The sequence below is a fragment of the Apostichopus japonicus genome, chromosome 11 (genome assembly GCF_037975245.1).
Source record: "Apostichopus japonicus isolate 1M-3 chromosome 11, ASM3797524v1, whole genome shotgun sequence".
NCBI classification, from domain to species: domain Eukaryota; kingdom Metazoa; phylum Echinodermata; class Holothuroidea; order Aspidochirotida; family Stichopodidae; genus Apostichopus; species Apostichopus japonicus.
The window spans coordinates 27,202,324-27,216,765 of NC_092571.1; the positions used below are offsets into that span (position 1 = coordinate 27,202,324).

At 36.8% G+C, this 14,442-nt stretch overlaps 2 protein-coding genes and 1 long non-coding RNA gene across 10 annotated transcripts in view; 1 reads left to right on the forward strand and 2 right to left on the reverse strand.

Annotated features, from left to right (window-relative positions):
- The window catches only part of LOC139975557 (uncharacterized), a 466,508-nt gene that overhangs the window by 122,768 nt on the left and 329,298 nt on the right, over window positions 1-14,442 (forward strand). The window lies entirely within an intron of this gene.
- LOC139975547 (uncharacterized) overlaps window positions 1-14,442 on the reverse strand; it is a 199,342-nt gene that overhangs the window by 91,303 nt on the left and 93,597 nt on the right. The window lies entirely within an intron of this gene.
- LOC139975539 (elongator complex protein 5-like) overlaps window positions 1-14,442 on the reverse strand; it is a 133,212-nt gene that overhangs the window by 51,117 nt on the left and 67,653 nt on the right. For 2 of the 8 annotated variants that reach the window (XR_011795759.1, XR_011795757.1), the window contains exons 1-5: window positions 11,370-11,721; window positions 7,238-10,605; window positions 2,050-2,110; window positions 869-988; window positions 553-752 (exon numbers count right to left, since the gene is read on the reverse strand). The exons of 2 other annotated variants lie outside the window; for them this stretch is intronic. The gene's annotated coding sequence lies outside the window, so the exon portion shown is untranslated. Of the gene's footprint in view, window positions 1-552; window positions 753-868; window positions 989-2,049; window positions 2,111-7,237; window positions 10,606-11,369; window positions 11,743-14,442 lie in introns of those variants that run through there. 4 more of the 8 variants (XR_011795761.1, XR_011795758.1, XR_011795760.1 and 1 more) reach the window with 4 other exon arrangements.

Below are 14,442 nucleotides of genomic sequence, written 5' to 3' on the forward strand. Positions count from 1 at the left end.
TATCTACTTTATAAGAGACATGTACTATGTATGCTGTTTCAACCACTTGTCTGCATGTAATCTACAAGTTACTAATCATTTCACCTAACATAGACATTTTGACTGACATTTTATGGCAATAAACATCTTTGTGACTTTTGTTGACTACTGAGGATGCTATTGTGATACTGTATATCTTTGCTAGTGTTGCTACAGCAAATGGCAGTATAATCCATAACATAAGGCTTGGTTTTTACAATTCCCAAATAATCCAGGGCAAATTAGTGTAAATCATTTGTGAAAATTTAGCAATCAGAAATAGAAAGTGTTGCACATATGGAAGGCATGCCATACACATGTGATAAAATTACTATTCAAAACTGTGTCAAACAAGGAATGCATTTTACATGAAACATAAAAGGGAAAGACAATGGTCTATAAAATGAGCAAAGCCTCTGAAAATATTTAACTTCGGTAACAAACAAATGTATGTACTTGTCGTAAACTTATTACTAAAATAACAAAATAAGCACAAAATTCCATATATTTCCCTAACGTATGTAGTCATGTTACCTGGAATGTCTTTGGTAGCATGTAAGAGAGACCATATAGATGTGGAAATGACAGAGTCAGTCTGATATGGCAGGAATATACTGATGGCATCAACTACTACAGCAATCTTTGAGGATGATGAGGCCCTTGGTGTGGACCAGATCCCCGAGAAGAGATCTTCATCTGAACTTACTCTCAAAGTGTCATCTTCAGAAACATTCCTTCAGGATAGTATTGAAGGAAAAAAGAAAGTTCAAACAATGCATGCACTGGTGATTGTTAAAACATCATGAATGCAAAGGTTACGATTATCATCGAACCTTTTTGTGTTACTTACCATCCAAGAGGGTTTGCCCAGTAGTCATGAACAACTACTTTGCTGAAGGCTTCAGGTTCAAAGCATTTCTTTACTTCATCTGGTTCCACTTCTGATATTATAACGTGAATTTCATCCACTCTGCAAAGACAACAATAGTACTGTAGTTTATTTTTGTCTTTACTGTACATTATGTACTGTACTTTTGTCTGCATCAGGTTTCAAGCTTAACCCTGCTACATTGGCTATTGTCATTTACAGAAAATGTCAACACAAATGGTAAAAAACTCTTTTACTTCATTTCTTACAGCCTGGACATGATTAGCTTTTACCATAGCAACAGGGCTAATAAGCTAAAAATGAACAATTGACTATTTACTGATTCACACATCTAAAGCAGGATTCTCATAAGACATATATGCAAGGTAGTTGCCAAGAATAAAGATCTCTTTTGTTCACCAAGAATATTGCATACAAACACGATAGATAAAGGTATCACTTTTAAGTGTCAATGGTTAACAAAGATTATCTTTTAAATCTTGCAATATGATCAGACATAATTTGATAGTGATTTGTTCAATAAAGTAGGATAGTACTCTAACTCTTTCTGTAATTCATATGCAAATGTGAGGAGCATAGTTTAGTATACTAGTTATAGTAAGCTTGATAACTTACCATAGTTTCTTTTGTGATATTAGAATAAGTAGTACAGTATTGTACTTGTACTAACAAGGCTGCACAGGGATTTATCCCTATACATGACCTTTGACACACTGCAACGCCATTGTTATCAACTGTTCACTTTCGCTTGATTTTAACATACGTAATTGTACTGTTCTCAATTTACATCCTGTATACAAAGCTATGTGGGTTTTTAGTGTTGGAAATACATAATACTTTTATGTACTACAGGTACAGTATAATATTGGTACAGTGTTGTTTTATGGTTTTCTGCTTAGAATTTCAGAAAGTTGCTGTTACTATCATATGTCTATATTACAAATTCTATGAAAAAAACTGTCCATAGCTAAGTACTACTCATATCCAATGAACAAACTACAGTATAGAACATTGTATGCCTGCAAATATACATGTAAAATATACTAGAGCATGACAGAAAACAGCTCAACAAATCAACCTCATCCAACATGCATAATTCAAAGAGAGAAAACAAAATGACCATCTGTACAAAGATTCCATACCTGTCCAGTACATGGTTCGCTAAGGCAAATAGCAACTGCTTGCCAATATGATTAAGTGAGTCTGTGAAATAAACAAAACAGAAATGTCCTCAGAGCAGAGTTGGGTAAATTGTGTTAACCAAAAATATGTTCCTTGTTTGAAAGCGAATACTCCAGTCTAGTGTAATGTATTCACAGTATCATTCTACACAACAGTAATTTAGTTAAAAGTACAATTTACTTTACCACTATTTTCAGTGTGAGGAGATGTTCATATTGTATTTACGATTGTGCAACATATTTTGAAGGTGTTTCCACCATATGAAAAATATTATTGCATATAATTTCCCAGAATTGTTGTTAGGATTTTAAAAAGTGTCCTATGGAAGAACATCTCAACCTGTGGTTTGAAATGATTGAAAGTTGGCCTGGGAGTTACAAATTCATATACATTTTTCGTGCAAGGAGAGTGCTGCAGTAAGTATTACCAATTTGTCTGGTGGTGAAGGGGGGGGGGGGCGGCTATGTCATTGCCCGATGGGGCACACTGTCTTTTTATTGCCCTAGAGCCAAAATTACTGTCAGTCTCCAAAAGGCATTTAACTTTTGAATGTAAGTTTTGCTTTTATGTGCAGTAGAAAAAATTGTACTTTCATTATTTGGATTTTTACTCCAAAACTGCAGTTTAACAAAACATGAATTTTCTTCTGAAAAAAATATCAGCACAAGTTTGTATTTTACACTCCGGACCCTACTAATGTTATCAGAAACAAGTTCAGATATTATTTTACTCTTACTTGTGTGATCTTGTTCCAGTTTGTGTGGAATTACCGGTTACATTCAATTTGAAGGAGTGCTGCAAAAGTTAGGCAATAAATTACTGTGGCTTGAATCCACAATGTTCTATTTGGCGCTCAATCCTCAAGAGCTGCTCTAAAGAACTAACATGCTTTTGAAATCAAAAGCATCTACTCTATGAAATATCATAGTTTATGTAAAAGTTTCCTATGTTAAAAATACCTCATTTAACATTTGTGATGAAAGCAACAAGTCAATAGAACATAGTCTCTAACACAACAATGACAGCTTCCTACCATGAGTATATTTCTTTTCAGATATGAAAAAGGCCTGATGTTATGATTTTTGTTTCAATTTGCATATGATAACATAAAACATATATATTATTGGCTATCATAGGCATTATTATCCATTATACGACTTGTAACTGTCATTGTGGAAGCCCATTGTAAATTTTTTCCATCAATGTCATTTGGTTTCAAACATTTGACTTCTAAGTTCGAACGAGCCAATCGGGAGACCACAAATATTCATGTGATAAACCAAAGTCTGGACAGTTTCAAATTGTCAGTGTTCCACAAAATACTGAAGGAGTTGATCTGGTAATGTTTAGTTTCGTAAGTTTTCACAATTGTCCTGCCTTAGTAAGTTCCCTATTTGTGTAAAGATTTAAACACTGCTTACTTTTGACATAACTGCAGGTTGGTGTCTGGTTGTATTGTGGTGTTAATAGCTATATAGTACAACTGTTTGTTTTTTATCATAATATCATTGTAGGTTCCTGATGTTTCAGAGGGTCGTTTACGAGAAGCGTCTCATTACAATGTACCTACATTAAAGTAGTCTACCTGTTTGTGGTCGGGTGAGTTGAGAGTGTCATGTCAGGGCATATCCTGATGTGTTTGCATTTTTATGTCATTTAACTGTTATCTTGTTAAGCTTAAGTTTAATGAAAGAAATTGCAACAAATGTCGATGTTTTTCTGACTCTAGTTGAGCCATTATTCCTGTATTGTTCTGAAACATGGACTATTACCAAGCAACTGGAAAGAAACATAGACGGTTGTTACACAGGATTATTGAGGGCTGCCCTTGATATTAGTTGGAAACAGAAGATACCCAACACACAGCTTTATGGGGATCAGTTGGTATAGGTACTTGTATAGCATTGTACACAATACTCTCACACTCAAACCAGTTCATAACTGTTCCTCGAAATTGCTGAAATAAACTTCACAGATTCACAGTATTTACGGAACTTGTAAAGTATTTGGAACACCAGAAGATAAAACTTGGCGGAATCGATGTCAGAGCAGAATGTAGTGCCGAGAAGCTTAGGCTTCGCAAAACTGTTGGATTGTAAACGTTAGAGTAGCCTACATGCGAACATTCTTCGCATTGGAGCTGAACATTGCAATGTAAACAACAAAGAGTCGGAGTGGTTTTGAGAATCAGCATAAAACGTAATGTTTCCGACTTTGAACAATATTTGTGGCTAACAAATCGAATATGTAACCCAGTCTCATGTGTGTGCTCGTTTTAGCTGAAATGACACTCTATCACCTCTTGCCAACCGATCTCCTGGGACGTTGTGGGGGGGGGGGGGTGATTCAGCATAAGAGTCTTTAAAACATATCTAATTTATAAGAAATTTCACTGAAAATTAAGGAAGAAATTAATCTGTATACAAACGCGGTTTTTGTTGTGATTACTATAGGTAATGTACAGAGCGTGGGTTATGTTGCAATCTGCATTTGCAAAGATGACTTCACGTTTGTCACTGTTAAAATCATATTTGAAATGTCCATCCTTAACGATTAAAAAATTGTTCCTCTGTCAAACGCAACATTAGCGTTCTCATACTTTGAAAACATGCTTGGAAAATTATTTATCGTTCTTTAAGGTAAGTTCTTAGGGCTACCAGACAATCCTTTTAACTATTTAATTACAGAGTGTGCAAGGAAGCATATTTATATATTATTTTTTATCATTATTATTTTTTATTCATGTTTATTTTATCTTGTTTAGGGGCTGCTCCATTACTGCCCCATTATTGCTCCGTTATTGCTCCATTACTGTTTTGTATGTTGCCAGTTCATCCTGGTCCGTGCGTGTTGGGTTGTGGAATATATTGCAGCTAAACCACTTGGACAGTTTTCTGTTGTCATTTGCTTGGCTTGTCCCACCCAAGGTCGCCCCGCCAGGCCCCCAAATAGTGCTTTACAACACTACTACATTAGTACTGTATAGCTCGTGAATGCACTGCCCTGACCAAATCACTGTAATATTAATCGGTAAGCTACAGTACATGTACTGTACAGTATATCGGTACAGCTGACAGCTTGTCACATGAACAAATGTTATGCCAAACTTGCGATTAAATTCCTCTAGTTTATTTCATCCCAAGACAACAAATCTTATGATTTAATCATACAATGGTATTTCTCACACAGCAAAGAACAATACAGATAAGACCTTGAGCAAGAACTGCAGATTTCCCGTCATTCCTCAATATAACATGTTTGCTCAGATATTATTACTTTCACCATCTTAATTTCTATCAGTACTGGCCATTCTTCATACCGTACGTATAGCATTTCTACGAACAAATGATCTTAATACTTACTTATCAGTTATGACTGACCTTTCACAAATAGCTAATACTTTATATCTGTATTGTGACATTGCTAGACATTTATAACAGACCTACTTTACAAATTGAAACATGACACTAAGTACAGTTTTGTTGGACTGCTGTGTATAACAAACATGAGATGCACTGTGCATTATGGGCTATAGGCGTAGGAGCCTCATTTGATTTGGGGGGGCTGTAACGACTTGCCCGAAAAATATAACCAAAATTTTTCGCGCGCTCCGCGCACGATTCGCATGTTAATGTGCTTATCATATAGGCATTCTTCGGTTATTACATCACATGCCAATAACAAACAATCATTTTCCGTGTTTTTACCCTTCCATATTGGTTAGAATTATTGGGGAAGTCGTTACAACAATAATGATAATAATATAAGTTTAACCATTGAAAAACACATTGCAAATTCTTCTTCTTTCCAGTAGGTGCCAGTGGCGGAGCTATAGGGGTAGTGGTCAGGGGGGGGAGAGAATGGTCGGTAGGGGCGCTTTTTCGACACTATCTAAGCGGAGCGCCACCACAGGTTGGCGCGGAGCGTACAGAAATTTTTTGAGTAAAGATACTCCCTAGATCGCCGGAAATGACCCTTTCCAGGCCTTGCTAATTTCAAGATAAACGAAGAATAAATAGGTGTCATCGCCATTTGTCAGAAAATTGCACCAACAAAATGTGACAAATGTCAAAGGTATTTGAGAGCGCAATAAAAAAGTCAATAATCGCGAATAAGTAAAAAGTGGTAAAAAGCTGAAAAGGGCACCAGCAGTCCATTTGAGTCCGTCAGAGGGGCATCCGCCCCCTCTGACTGTATATGGACGCTCCGCCACTGGTAGGTGCCCGAAAGATTCTCAGCTTATTGCCCGAATTTTCACCAAAAAACTTGAAAAACACATTGCAAATTATTTTCTTTCAGTAGGTGCTGGAAAATTCTCAGAATATTGCCGAATTTTACCCCCCCAAAAATGAAAAACACACTGCAAATTATTATTCTTCCAGTAGGTGCCCGAAAAATTCTCAGCATATTGCCCGAATTTTCACCAAAAATTATGGTTGGGGGGGCTGCAGCCCCCCAGCCCCCCGCATCCTACGCCTATGATTATGGGTCAATATCCTTTGTCATGACAACTTCAGCCCTGTGTCAGTAGCTCCTTTTCTTTATAGGTATGCTGTATTAGCCCCAAATATGCTAAATATTCATGGTCACCTCTGGTCACAATTCTTAAACTGTTTTTATTGCAACCTTTGAGGAAATTGTCCTCACTGGGACATTCAGTCATCTTGTGTGTTCCTTAAAAATGTCTGAGAACAATTGAAGAGTAAAGACCTCCAGGAAAGTACTTTTTGAAACTTCTTGCAATTATAACATGCTATAGTTTGGGGCCTATACTGACTACCTTTAAACTAGATAGGAAGGTCTCAGAAGACCTATGTTCACATTGTTGTTGAAAAGGATGACATATTACCAAAAATAGTTTTTAAATTTAATTACCATTATAGTTTACCACTTTGCACTGGCAAACCGAACATCAAGCAAGGCTCTGCAAGACAATAACTAGGCTTCCAACGATACCATTAATGTTTTAGTCACAAGCTCCTCCTTGGACCTCACATACTTGTGCAAATTATTTTAACTCCAATAGAAAGGGTAATTTTCGCTTATTATAATCACAAGAAAGATTAATTTGAAAAGATTTTGAACTAACAGTTAAATAATTAAAGAATAGACCGAAGTGTCCTTGAACATGAAATTTCTGAAACTTACTTTCTTTAGTAGTAGTAGTAGTAATAGTACTAGTAGTAGAGTATTATTATTATTATTATTATTAGTAGTAGTGGAAGTAGTAGTAGTGGCAGTAGTGGTAGTGGTGGTAGTGGTGATAGTGGTGGTAGTGGTAGTAGTGGTGGCAGTGTTGGCAGTGGTGGCAGATGTGACAGTGGTGGTAGTGGTGGTAGTAGTGGTAGCGGTAGCAGTAGTAGTAGTAGTAGAAGTAGTAGAAATTTACAAAAATAACTGTACACAAAATGATCATATATAAACAGTAATGGTTCACATAGAATTTTCACTCAAAGCCACTGAAAGAGTGGCTTTCATAAATTTCATTTTCAACCATCTAAATTTCTTGTCCCTTTTCAAGTCTCTCAGTTTCGGATAATGCTTGATTTTGACAATCTTTTTCCTTATATGTTTCATAGATAGTATTATCTATCATAGCTGGTACATCTAATGCACTAATCTCAGTATGGGATATCATGGATGACACTACGTCATCAGTTATCGTTGTATTTCTAACGTTTGCATTATTCGTACTAGAGTTCTGCTTAGCTAACTCTGGGTTTCGGTTGCAGAAGGATACATTTAAGCGAAAGTAAAGTACTACAATTACAATCATGACGAATATCAAACACAAGCTGATGGCCGTGATAACCAGTGCAAGAGTTATGTCTGGGCCCGAGTCATTTATCTCATTATAATCCATCTTTGATGTGATATTTCTATCTCCGTAGGAAACGTCTGTTCCTGTTACGAAGAAAATAAGTTCAATGAAGTTATCTTTTGCCATAATATAATATTCCCAGTGATTGGGGATGTTACGTCAGGTTAGGATAACTTTACTGAAATTACTTTTATAACTTTATTTTATAAGAGCGCAACCCCACAAGGCTGTCTGAACCCCTTAATTGTATTTTGAGGAGATAAAGGCCCGTAGATAAATACATAATTGCGCCACTTATATCGTAAACTTATCGTTAGAAAAGATTACTTTTGTGATAAAAATTAATGATAAATATTTTGATGCAAACGATGCGTGAGTAAAATAAATAAAACTAATATAAAATATCAGTACAAAATTTCATTTTTCATCGAATATAGATTAAAAGTCCCATTCTACTTTCGAATGGAAAGTTTTCTTCAAAATCAAAAATTAAACGTTCATACTACAAGGGGGAGAAAGGGTTAACATTGCTATGGATTAAAATCTAACCGGCTACAACGGTACCGCTCAACACTTCTGCCTGTATGGTTCATAGAAGATAGGCTTGATAGTATGTGTTGGAACCGTGGATTCAACCCTTTAAATGTTAGATTAATGTGTAACAACTCTTATACAATGACTAAACGATGTTCATTTGATATAACCTAACAATTTCAATGCTAAAACAAATGTTTTTAACTATTGAAGTATTCAACCCCTATGTTAATACATGTTAACACTTATAAATTAACGTGCATTTATAGTAATTTTGAATTACCCTGGTGCTTATAGTGTTGCAACGAGAGCAGTCAACCTTTAAAGGCATAGACTTGCGCTGCAAATGCGTTAAATTGTAAAAAGTTAGCTGAAAGTGTTGTTTTGAGGGAAAATGCTGTTTCTATTACTATTCTCTATACACAGGGTGAAGGCGGAGAAACAAGTTTTCTGTTTTCCTCGAATGAAATCCCTTTTAAATTTGATTGCTATTTGCTTATCCACATTGGGGCGATATGCTATCATATAAAGGATTCACGGCATCTGGTATGCCTGGTTGAATTTACCTCTCCGGGAACAGATTGAATTTCATAAGTTTCATTTTCAATCATCTCAATTTTTTTTTCTTTTCTTTTTCCCTTTTCTGCTTTTACAGTTACTGGTGTTGTTTCATTTTGATCATCTTTTTCAGTATATGTTTCATAGATAGTACTATCTATCATACCTGGCACATCTAATACATTACTTCTTTCAGTCTGAGATTCAATCATTGGGACTCTGCCATCATTAATGGTTGTATTCCTATCATTAGCATTATTCTTATTAGAGTTTCCTCCGTCGGAAACATTTCTATTGCAGTATGGTATATTAAAGCGATATTTATATACCATTATTACAATGAGAAATATAAAACATAAGAGGATAACCATGACAACTAATAAAACAGTCAGTACTCGACCTGGGTCATTGGCTGCCCTGATTTGGATCGTTGATGTGATATTTCTATCTCCGTAGTAACCAATGCATTGTATATCCCCGGAGTAGACGCCTCTTCCGGTATCTGATACATTGAATTCAATGGATGCATCGCTTCCCATATTATCATATTTCCAGTGAGCTGGGATTTTAGTCCAGGATAGTCTAACTTCACTCACATTACTGGTACAACGAAATAATACATTCCTAATATCACTAAAGTTGATATTTGAAGGTGTCGCTGTGACAGAGAACAATGGGAGAAACAGAATAGGTCCGAGGGAGCAAGATTCTTGATAACTCTGATAAGGTGCTGGTAATTGTTGAGAGACATTGCAGACGAAGGCACTATTGTTAAATGATGAGTTGAAGTACGATGAGAATGACAGTGTCTTAGAAGGATGCGGGTGAGAGGATGTTGTCTTGGTTGAGATGCTAGTGACATTTGTTGTTTTATTTCCTAGTATGATATGGTTTGACATAGTCACGTGTGGAACTCCGTCCTCTGAAGTACAGTTTATCTCGATAAGGTCAATCTGATCCTCGAAAATATATGGTCCGATTTCAATGGAAGATTTACAAATAGGTCTACTGCTTATTAATGTGTAGACATTGACAATCACAGCATATTTCTCATTACCACCTTCACCACATCTATATGTTCCTTTATATTCTTCAGTTGCATGTTTTAATGTCAGCTTGCCCGTAGTGAGACCAAAAATTTGAAAATCAAATATATTTGAAAATTCCTCTACTACCTGCTTATTTTGCACAAGTACAATGCCTTTAAATATTATGTTAAATGGATTGTTGGCATTCTGTTCACAAATAAATTCAACTGTTTCATTCTTCAGAACGTTGATAGGGACAGCAATATATTCAAATTTTGTAGTCATACGCCGAGGAGAGGAAGGCTCCAAACATGTTGTTATAACCGCACACAATAAAAGTGTCGATAAAATATTCTCAAGTCTCATTGAATCCATATTGGTCTTCAGCCGTGTCGGTTTTGAGTTGTAGAAGTTCCCTTGGCACTATTTCAGTTTTGCACAAGCTGCGATGACCTAGACGATAAATTGGGAATTTCAACTTTTCCTATCCACATCTCGAATATACCTGTTCTTTGGAATTAATTTATCTTGTCCTTTTTCCTGAGTTACTGCCTCCTCTTGAAGTAGCACTTCTCCTATCAAGAAATTAGTATTATCTCAGACAAGATTAGGAGTATATCATCTCAAACTTCGATTAGCATTATTTTTTAAATGAAATTTAATATTTTTTGTGAAAAGAATTTCGAATTATCGCCCCAAACTACTACGTACTATTTCAGTTCCTCTTTTTCTCAACCTATGATATTTTTTAACTCTAATTTTTGACATTTATCTCAACATTTCTACTACTTCGTTTGGAATTTTTATTTGTAGAAATTAAGGCATTTCATTCACAAACTGTCGACGTATTACTCATATTTTACATGTTTTATTAAACATCAAACTTTCTTTCAAATGTTCCACTATTCAATGTAAAAACTGAGACTATTAACCTCCTCAAAGTCTTAAAATGTTTCTCATGATTGCAATTGGATTATTGCAATTAGTTACTTGTTTTTTAATGCCGTAATTTCGACTCTTGATGTGCTCGAAATTTTGCGCAAAACAAAATCATTGGTGAATGATGCTATGCTGATAGTAGAATGCCTCTTGTTCTGTTGTTATAAAATTGGAAGAGTGGGAAATGTCGAGAAAGCAACTCCTGCCTTTACTCTGATCAGTGCTGGCTCCCCTGCACCCGTCCCTATACTAGCCTATACTATGTGATGCTAAACTATCTGATATAGCCCTACAATATTGCTTCAAAGTGAAGCTAGCCTACAGTGCTTTTAAAAAAAATCAACGAAACATTGATGCCCATAGCTTGTTTAACAGTTATAGTAACATAAAGTGGACTTACCGACGTAACGGTTGAAGCAGTATTTGTGTCTTTTTGAGCTTGACAATATGATATTGAATGTATATAGTTCAGTAACTAGAACCACACTAAAATCGTAGGCGGAAGTAAGCTTATAACAGTTACAACCTTCTAGCCGGCTTGCCCATGTTTTCTGCAAAGTTGACAGATGAAGTCATTTCAACTTAGGACAGCTTCTTTCCTTCAAGGGATGAACAGCAGATCGATGTTGGGACCGATTAGCTTTCTTTAGACCCACTGCAGTGACTGGCTGACAACGTTTGAAATATTAATTCAACAAAGTGACAATTTCTGTTATAATTTCAGTTTTATATTCTGATATCACAACTCGTATTATAAAATGATATTTTCTATTTGGAGTTGGACGTGATTGTTATTCGGTTCCAAATGTGCAGTGTGGCGCTGTTTAAGTAATGAAAAAATATGTAATGGATTTTCCCAAGACGTTCTCAAGAGGTCAAAGTGGTCGAAGATACATTTAATTAAGTTTTATGGAGCTATTAAACATTGTGGGTCGCCCTAGTGTCTCTCCGTTCAATGCAAATCATTCAGACTTAACTCAAACGTAATTTAATTTCAAAGAGACCTTAAAAGTGAATAATATTTTATCTATTACACACTGAGCCTTGAAAATAACGAATCGAAATCCCGATAGATTACCATTTGTGAAGAACAACTGGCAACAGAAGGATCAATAGTTGGCCCTAACAATCTCTTTGAATAATCATAAGTGACTGCATATGCTGAATAGAGGGCTAGTTCTGTGGGGGGGGGGGGGGGGGGAGAGAGCAGTAGTACATCTGGAGTTAAGTTGGGAAAAAGGAACTGCAATTCACCTCAATGCGTCCACAACTGAATGCACCAACTGACAGGGACTTCGATTTGTTTCCAGGGTTAGCAGGGCAAACTTACCGATTCAAGTAAATGTAGGAAAGTACAATGGGACACAAGCATACTCAAATTGGCTGTACGATGTAACTACTTCTTTCTGTTATATCTTCATGACGAAAATTAGATTAGTTGCATTTATTTTAATAATTCATCAACACGATTAATAAGCCAGTTCAGAGTTTCTAATGCACATGGATGTACGTCGCTCTGCTCGTTGGGAATACCTTTGCAGATGTAACTCAAAATCAGTTAAGTAAAGTTGCGCTGAGGTCAGTTAGCGCTTTGTGCAACTCAATTACTAAGTTTATGATAACATGTGATTCATAATTTAAGGTAATCCTTGCCGCACATGACTAAATATGTCAGAAAAACTCGAAGAAGAACTTAAAAATGAAACTTAGAGCTGCAATTGATTTAAACTCATTTTTTTTATTGCTAACTACAGTTAACAGACTTTTACAGCAATCATATAATCAATCGATCCATCCATCCATCGATCGATCGATTCATCGATCGATCCATCGATTCATCGAACCATCAATCGATCCATCCATCGATCCATCCATCCATCGATCCATCCATCGATCGATCCATCCATCGATCGATCAGTTCATCCATCGATCCATCCATCCATCCATCCATCCATCCATCCATCCATCCATCCATCCATCCATCCATCCATCCATCCATCCATCCATCCATCCATCCATCCATCCATCCATCCATCCATCCATCCATCCATCCATCCATCCATCCATCCATCCATCCATCCATCCATCCATCCATCCATCCATCCATCCATCCATCCATCCATCCATCCATCCATCCATCCATCCATCCATCCATCCATCCATCCATCCATCCATCCATCCATCCATCCATCCATCCATCCATCCATCCATCCATCCATCCATCCATCCATCCATCCATCCATCCATCCATCCATCCATCCATCCATCCATCCATCCATCCATCCATCCATCCATCCATCCATCCATCCATCCATCCATCCATCCATCCATCCATCCATCCATCCATCCATCCATCCATCCATCCATCCATCCATCCATCCATCCATCCATCCATCCATCCATCCATCCATCCATCCATCCATCCATCCATCCATCCATCCATCCATCCATCCATCCATCCATCCATCCATCCATCCATCCATCCATCCATCCATCCATCCATCCATCCATCCATCCATCCATCCATCCATCCATCCATCCATCCATCCATCCATCCATCCATCCATCCATCCATCCATCCATCCATCCATCCATCCATCCATCCATCCATCCATCCATCCATCCATCCATCCATCCATCCATCCATCCATCCATCCATCCATCCATCCATCCATCCATCCATCCATCCATCCATCCATCCATCCATCCATCCATCCATCCATCCATCCATCCATCCATCCATCCATCCATCCATCCATCCATCCATCCATCCATCCATCCATCCATCCATCCATCCATCCATCCATCCATCCATCCACCCATCCACCCATCCACCCATCCACCCACCCAATTAGCAATATTTTTCCCCAAACAGGTAATCTATAACGAACCCTTGTTCTTTGTGGTTCATTGATAACTTGTACAAATGTAGGAAGGTGATTTCCCGAATTAAGCACAAACGGGATCATCTGTACAATAATTGTAGTACACAAAAGCATCATATATTACTGTGCTGAGAGTATTCATCATTCAGGGATTATCTCAATAATCAATGCATAATTTCATTATTGGCATATCCGAACAGGGAGATTGTCGTCCACGTGACATTATATTGTTCCTATATCAACTTTTGCATAAACGTAAATTCAAATTATGTCATGAATGATAAAGCAAGTCTTAATTTATGTATATTCCTAATTTTGTAACTATATGTACACATTCCTGGATATATTCATTATTGCGATTATGTGTGTTATATCGAAAGTAAACTACATTTTTACGCCTAGTATAAAAGTTTACTTAATCTATGTTCTATACTGCCATCTAAACGCTCTCATGATCGAGACTTTCTTTCGATTTTAGTTTGCATCTCTTGACTTTGCAACTATAAAGATAGGGTCACTTCGCAGTATAACATGCGATCAACGTTTATAAGTGTGTAACGCTTGTTAACGTGAGCAGGAAATGCTTTC